This window comes from Lepisma saccharinum, chromosome 2 (assembly GCF_977018435.1).
Source record: "Lepisma saccharinum chromosome 2, izLepSacc3.1, whole genome shotgun sequence".
In the NCBI taxonomy this organism is placed as follows: domain Eukaryota; kingdom Metazoa; phylum Arthropoda; class Insecta; order Zygentoma; family Lepismatidae; genus Lepisma; species Lepisma saccharinum.
Window position 1 is genome coordinate 100,880,172 of NC_139230.1, and position 8,800 is coordinate 100,888,971.

The 8,800-nt window shown below is 39.1% G+C and overlaps 1 pseudogene; it reads left to right on the forward strand.

Annotated features, from left to right (window-relative positions):
• Nucleotides 1-8,477, forward strand: part of LOC145983429 (cell adhesion molecule Dscam2 pseudogene) — a 357,993-nt pseudogene extending 349,516 nt beyond the window's left edge.
• The last annotated feature ends 323 nt before the right edge of the window (nucleotides 8,478-8,800 follow it).

The following is an 8,800-nucleotide window of genomic DNA, read 5'->3' on the forward strand; positions in this document are numbered from 1 at the left end:
CAACATTTTAAATTAAAAATGTATCGTAAGCAGGCATTTTGAACACTCTGCAGACGTCTAGCTGACTCACCTGTTAAGCCGGAATACGCTAAGTCACAATAATCTAAATGGCATAAAACTAGGGACTGACATAGTTTGACCTTGACAGTGGTGGGGAGGAACTTGCCCATGCGTCTTATAGAATACAGAGATGCGAAGGCTTTCTACACACCGAACTTGTGCTATGTGACCATGATAAATTTCCGTCTAATACAATTCCCAGATCTTTAACAGTTTGGTTAAATGGAATGCGAGTCGAATCTACAAGAATGAAAGGCTGAATGTTAAGATCTACGTAACGTTTCAGTTTATCCAAAGCAATCAAAATCGCTTGTGTTTTATTAGGGTTAATATACATGCCATTGTCTAGCAACCAGTTAACAATCCTCTCTATATATCTCATTAACCTTGGAAATGCCATCGCTTAACATTACTGGGGGTGCAGAATAGTACAACTGGGGGTCATCGGCATACAGGTTATAACGACAGTGTTTTAAGATGTTTGGCAGATCATTAATGTATAAAGAAAATAATAAAGGGCCAAGTACACTTCCTTGCGGAACGCCACGAGTGATCTCAGATAGCGCCGAGCACTTGCCATCATAAACCACCCTTTGTTTACGTCCAGTTAAGTAGGATTTGACCCAGTCCGTTGCAGAGGTGGTAAAATTAAAAAATGATTTTAGCTTGGAAATGAGAATATCATGGTCGAGTGACTGGAAAGCTTTCGTGTAGTCCAATAAAACTAAAACTGTCGCCTGTCTGCAGTCCATCGCTTGTCTGACGTCGTCGGTTATGTGAGTCATGGCGGTGCTAGTGCTGTGATTAGGTCTAAATCCCGACTGAAACGGAGACAGAACTTCATTTGTATGTCGGCTGATTTGGTCGTGAGCAATGTATTCTAATGCTTTCGATAGAGCGGGAAGAATACTGATAGGTCGGAAATTGTCAATGGAAGTGGCGGGGTCAGTCTTGGCGAGAGGAAGAACGTGTGCAATTTTCCACTTATCTGGAAAAATACCAGAGCGAAGAGAAATATTAAAAATGTCATTGATGTATGGCAATACATAATGTAAAATCATCTTTATTAGTCGCAATGGGAGGTTGTCGGCTACTTCAGAACCAGATTTGATCCGACCGATAGCAGTTGTAACTTGGAACTCATAGACTGGGTTAAAATTAAACTCTATCATTTCTGTTTTGTGGTTTGCTATAGCTCTAATAGTATCATTTTTAGCATCATTGTTCATTGAATTAGAGAGAGAGAAATGTGTATTTAATTCATCAAGGGACGAAACACGAGTAGGATCTACATTACGTTTCATTCCTAGCTCTAAATTTCTTAAGATATTCCTCAACATTCGGGGGCTGCCTTTCATATTTAATAATTCGTAAGAAAGCCCCCTCTTTGCGTTGCGGACGGCCTGATTACATTGATTTCTCAACACGCGGTAGTTATTAAAACTATTTAAAGTATTTGGAGATTTGAGGCGCTTGTCAGATTTAAACCTGCGGTGAGCCGAATCGCGCTCCGCCATAAGTGCGAGAATGCTGTCGGTCATCCAGGGGGAAGCAGGCCGCGTGACGCGTTTTTACTTTAGTGGAGCATGTTTGTCGAAAAGGTGTAAGATTAGACTATTTAATTCATTGAGCTTATCGTTAATATTAGTGAAGCTGTATATTGAATTCCATGGTGTTCTTGTAACATCTTCGTTTAGTGAAGCGGTATTCAATTATGTTTGGCTTGGATTTCGGAACATTGAGCGAAAAAGCAACGTAAATAAGGTCGTGGAACGTTTGTCCATGTTTGATGATTCGATGGCAGTCTCCTGTTAAGATTACGTCTAGCCAAGAATGCGAGTTGGCCGTGTGGAAGGTAGGATCGAGCTTCAAAATATTTAGATTGTAAGAAGAGATAGCAGCACGGAATGTATTTACTTCAGGTTTGTCAGTTTCTAAATGAAAGTTCAGATCGCCCAGTAATAATACATGCGAGTACATGGGAATGAGTTTAGCCAGTTCCTCCTCACAATTTACAAAGCACGTTCCAGGTGGACGGTACGCAACAGCCAGCAGTAGCTTCTGTTTGTTGATGGTAAGTTCCAGGAAAAGATATTCTGTCATTCGTGCATAGTTACCGTCAGATTTAGCTACAACCACCACGTTAATATCCTCCCTTATCAGTGCCATCACCCCGCCACCTCGTTTCCCCAACCTGTCGTTTCGGAAGACGTTGTAGCCTCTCAAGGAGACCATGCTGGAGGGTGTGAGGGGATTAAGCCAAGTCTCCGTACAAGAATGCAGTGGAAATTCAGGGGGGAGAAAATAGCTTTGAAGCTATCGAGGTGCGCTTCTATGCTCTGTGCATTCACGTGTGACACCAACAGTGAGTTCGGACAAGTCTTCAACTTGTTTCAGAGAATTTCGGCTGTGCTGACCGCAAGGGGCGGAGTGCCAGGGCAATTAGCAGAGCGACGACCCTCTTCAGAATTTCGTCCACTGTCACCGAGATGCGTTGTTGCCAGATTAGCCATTTTTAGAATTGAAGTTTAACGAACAGAAACAAGATGGGAGAAGAAACATTAGCATACGAAAATTAAATATAGAATTATTACTTACCCTGTCAAGTAGAATAGCATGAAGGAAAGGATCAGGAAATGACTCACACACACACGCACATTAAAAGACGATAACATAAACAAGAACCCGGACAAAAAACCCACACTAAACACACATGATTTGAACACATCACACACACAATTATTCATACACAGCGTATCATAACGACAAAAGTCACATATGCTCTTCATTACACTTCATTATCAGTTCGCGTTGCACCCCATCTCAAGGGAGAACGTCAAGATCCTCGGGGAAGATATAAGGTAGCGACGACCTCCGTGAGATACGAAAATGCGCCCGTCTTGGCTCCAGGCATTGCGTGTCCCTACGCGATCCTTTGCCACCCGCAAGACCCTCTGTCTGTAGGGAGTTAGCGACTCTGTAATTAATAGGGACGAGTTCTTTAGCATCTTCTTTGACTTCCACACCTCGTTCCTGGAGCGGTAGCTTACAAATTTCACTATGATGGGGCGTTTTCCCGATCTCAAGACTTCCGCAGACGATCTTTTCGGAGGGCCAAGCCTGTGGCACCGGTCAACGTGCTCGAGCTTGATGTGCTGCAACTGAAGCTTATTTTGAAAAGTCTGGAGCACGATGCTGTCCACGTCTTCGTTGGTGGTTTCGGGGACCCCATGCAGAAAAATGCAGAATTTTGGAATCATATATAAGACATACCGCACACTTTCTGTTTGAGTTATTCATTAGAAATACCTACATTTTTTAAACATATATAAACATTATAAATTAAGTATATAATTTAATTTTATATACATTTATTTTAAAATGCATATATTGCCTACACACATACTCACACACGATGACTATACTTTCAGATAACACGCAACTAGACGGATGAGAAATCCCAACACTTACGGGAGATAAATCCCGTCGCTTGCCACAACTTCACGGTAATTGTGAGGAACGTTAAATATTTTGAGATTCAAACATGATCGTGAAAAATGATGTGAAGCAACATTTGAACACCCTTCAATTGGGACACAAGATTGTAATATATGGGTATAAAACATGTGATTTGGATTATCACACTGTAAAATAGCTATTTTAAGCGATTGAATTATTCTGTTTCTAAAAACTGCATGAAGCAACTCAACAACACCTTCAATTGCAGATCAAGATTGCAATATATGGCTATAAAATATGTGATTTTGGATGATCATGCTATGAAATACACTATAAAATAGCTATTTTAAGCTATTGAATTATTCAGTTTTTGAAACCTGGGCCAACGTAAAAAGGTTATGCTCTATTCGCAATCAATAAAATCAAATACACTTACGTCATGTTCGATAACAAATACAAAATGACATGTGAATTGTTGTTGTACTTTTAAAAAAAAATCTTACTTAGTTCAACAGATGCACGGAACTCTGTAACCCGTCTCGAAGCCTTTCCTGCAGAGTCATATATTGCATATAACCATCCCGAAGTACATACAAGTGAAAGAACGCGACCCGCACAAGTGTGTTTAACCGTACTTTTGTGCTAACAACTTCCTGAGAATGCAGACAAAAATCATTTCTCCACACCCACAATTGCGGGGGTAAGTTTTGAAAGGGGTTTCCTTTGCTCCCTTGGATAGTCCTCAGTTCATTATTGGGATATCAATCAGCCTCATCTCAATCAAACAGTCTTTCAACGTTGGGTATATTACACTTTTCATTTTCAGCTGGGCAAATATTCTCCACCACATATTTTTTTTGTCCACGCATGGCAAACAGGAAGGGAACATAGTGCTCTTGAACATTTATTCCCTTCTTTAATATGTCTCCCATATCATTATAACCAAATGTAACCAAAATCTTTCATTTTCTTACAACATTTTTGAGCTATAAATTACATTACGGGTTAAAAATAGCCTCGAATTCGTTTCTCTTTGTTTTCACCATGTTTGCCGGCCCCCGTGGCGGAGTAGTTAGCATATCGCGATACGACGCCAGGGGTACCAGGTTCGAATCCTAGCCTGGGCATGGATGTTTGTGAGTGCCCATTCATAAATTTCATCATATCATCACTGATCCCCATCTTCGAAAATTAGCCAAACTGGCACAACTTGCAAAGTAAAATAAAGAAAATCAGTCAATCAATCACCATGTTATACAGGGTGACACGAAAATATTGAAACACCCGAGTAAAGGTTGAATGACATACTGTTTGGCAAAACAAACACTGTAGGTTTGAAGTAGGAGTAATGATGAATGTCATAGGGCTTATGGCGATGAAGGTCGTTATCTTAAAACCCAGCATATTGAATTCAACTTCAAAATTTTAAATGGAAACCATAGTCTGTGACACCTCAATTGAATAGGAAATTTTCTCACAAGTTCAAAGGTATGCTTATTGTTGCTCTAGCACAAACCGTGACGAAGTTATTAATGTTTATATTTTGTCGTAACCCCAAAGAAGGCTAGTCATGAACATAAAACCACTAAAGTTTATATGATGTGTTCAATTTTCTGACCGTCCCGATGAACTGTTTAAGCCGGTCTCGATACCATTTCGTGCAAGACCCTGCTAAAATTGTCTGCGGTTTACCTCGTCCGACACATAATGTTTGCCTCATCAGTGAAGAGCATTTCGAAAGGGAAACGGGGATTTTGCAGTATTTTCTCAATGGCCCATTCCTCAAATTCCACAGGCCGATCATTGATTGATTTCTTGATTTGCATGATTTTCCCTCTTGTTCCACGTTTAGCAAACTTGTAAAGATGGGGATGAGTGATGATGCGATGAAATTGATGAATGGGCACTCTCAAACATACACACCCAGGCAGGGATTCGAACTGGTGTAGTAGTGAGATGTGCAAATCAGTCCGCCAAGAGGGGCCGGCCATACGGCGATCAGGACTGTTTTATGATAGGTGATGGATAAGTTGCAGCTTATAAGGGTGCCATTTATACACGCTCAATATTCGCATAATGGACCATGGTGGATAGGGTCCCTATCTGGGTGAAGGAGATTGAAATCATCTGCAATCACCCTCATGCCTCGCTCGGCTGAGATCAGCACAATCTCAATGCGTTCTGCCTGCGTCAAATTCATGCTTTCTTACGTTCCCTTAAACTATATATATATATATATATATATATATATATATACATATATATATATATATATATATATATATATATATATACATATAAAAACGTTAATAACTTCGTCATGGATGGTTCTAGAAAAAGATTAAGCATATCATTGAACAAATATGCCGAAGCCAGGACTCGAAGCGTCAACCTGAAGTTCTTCATTTCTCGGGCAGTCATTGCTGACGGTATCTTTCCGATCGCATTGAGAATGTCATTAAAATGTCATCCTTCAATTCCTAAATTGTCTGCGGTCTACGTTTAAATACTGCAGCCTTCTTATTGCCTTAATTTTAATAGGTTTGGTTATGGTTTGAGTTGCTGTTTTAAGTCCACTTTATGCACAGTAAGGCTAATTGGGACTGGACATATAGTTTAAAGTGGGTCCGAACCACTCGTACCTCCACAGGGTATCGAACCCGGGACCCTGGATTACAATTCAATAACACTACCACTGCGCCACGAGAGAGGCCCAATTTTAATCGGGTGTATAATAATGATCATAACGATCACTCATGTTTTCCACTCTACCCTTTGTGCTCGCAACTCAAATTGGATACGCAAGCTATGAAAAAGTTCTTCAGTATACGGCTGTGTGCATGTAGTACGACGAGACGTCCGTAAAGCAGTATGTGAAAGGGGAAGTGGAGAAGGAACTTCAAGTGTGGTGTCATCAAGAAATATATTTTGGAAAATTATTTTATATCGGTAAACAAATAACAAAACATGGCTCAGGCTGTTCTCTTTGTGTAGGTAAAAGTCCATCGAAATGAGGAGGAAACATGAGTCAGGATCGTAACCATCTTCGATAAACACTACTCACAAAATATGTTTAACATGTACAAGTCAGAGCCAAAATTTTCTACCTATAAAGAAACATGACATTTGGGAGTGAGGCTTGCGCTATCGGAGCAACTTGATAACAGCTACATTAATATTTTTTTGGTAATGGTAAACGAAAGGGCTAAAAAGATAAATTTGAAATTTCTTATATTTCAACCTTCAATTTTGCGACACATAGTGTTTTTCGGAGGCAATTTGTAGTTTAGGTCAGACCAAAGTTGCTAACAGATCCTGAACAAAGTGCAGAGACTGAGAGACTCAAAAATAAAAGCTTTACAACAACTGTAACTACTGACGCATTAAACAAGAGTATTATTTAATTTCTACTCATTCTGCTCAATTAATGAATATTATTCACATAGGGTGCGAAATAACGGCGAGAAGGCAGGAAACTTGCCAACAGACTCAAGTGTTCATGAAAAGAGTGACAATTTTTCATCGCTGCCAGTATGTTTAACCCTCCTCCCCATTAACATTCGTCACTCTAATAACACAAATATTTCCATCAAATTTTCGAATTTCAAATTACAACAATTTGCTATTGTTTTGTTCTCTCAAACGACACTATTGCAATAGATTTGTTCCCCATACAGCACACAAATATCCAAGGGACGTCTAGTGGACGTTCTCTGGATATTTGTACCGATATTCTGGACTTCCATAGGATATCCACGAATGGCCTGTAGACATCCATTGGACGTCACCTGAATATCCATATGTTCGTCCAGGGGACATCCAGAAAGAAAGTGTTTTGGACATAATGTGGATTTGTTTTGGATATTCTAGATATGCATTGGACATTCTATGGATTTTATGTGAACGTGTCTTGTGCATTTTGTGGATCAATTTGGAAATTCTATGGATGATTTTTTGACATGATTCGGACATGGGTTCAAGTGATCGGGACATTATATGAATGTTTTTATTTTATTGCGGAAAAGGATATATTCTGAACTAAAATTATACCTAATCTGGATATCATGCTGGTACTTTTCGCACATACTTTGGATACGAAAAAGCATTCCTAGACTAGATTTACACATATCGAAGACCTCGGGTATACATATGCTTATAAGAAGCAATCCAATCTCTCTCTCTCTCTTTACTTCTGCTCACCCACACAAGCACTGACGCACACACACACACATATCGTATCTACACACCCGAAAAATGCTTTGTATTCACACGTGTGTCAATGATAAGCAGAGTGTGAAGAGCTCCTCAATGAAAACTGGTGTTATGTTATGCAGATTGTATTGCCTTAATGCGTTATTACAGTTATTATCAATAATGGGAGTAATAAATATGCAGTTATTTCACCAGACAAAATACTGGTTTCCTCTTAAATAAACGTATTTCCTAATCAAAGTATAATGTAGTAGTAGGTGTCTAAAGTTCCCAAAAAGCAAAATGTATGACTTTCACATTGTATTTACCCTTCAATCCATTTCATGGGAAAACCATAATAGAGCCAAATAAATGGGCACTGTGGCGCGTGTGTGTTTGAGTGTGTTTCATACTTATATGGATATATCTCCAGGATCCTAGCCTCAGAAAGTTCCAAAATCATACAATGTATTGTACACACCTTCATTATGTCATGCTTCATTTCAAGAAGGACGAAAACAAAAACATTTTAGCAATATCAAATTTACATAAAATAATGTGGTTACAAGTATGTATTTGTATGTTTCAGATTTATGATTGGGCAGTACGTAACAGTGACAGGTGACGTTATCAGCCACGTTAACATAAGTAGTGTTCGTGTGGAGGACGGAGGTACATATGGATGTTCAGCTGTTAATCGTGTGGGGACTGACTACCACTCTGCCAACCTTCATGTGTACGGTAAGTTAAGCAAGTGTATGAAGTAGAAAGTACTTTATTCCCATTCTCATGCAAGTTATCTCACATTTGTCACAAACGAGTTCAATTTTACCAAGCTGTAAACAAAAATTTTAATATAAGTACGTATATAGGAACAAAAAAATATGTATAAACCTAAATCTTAGTTATCAGTGACTTTTCAAATTATTTAACCTTGCATCGGTAGTAGGATTATGGTTTCACAGAATGTTAACTATGTAACAAAATCATTGTTTCTAATTTCGTTCTCAATTACGAGGAAAACATTTTCTTTAGCATTTATTACTGTTTCTGTTTTCACAACCTGATTAATTTTCGTTTATCTCTCCTT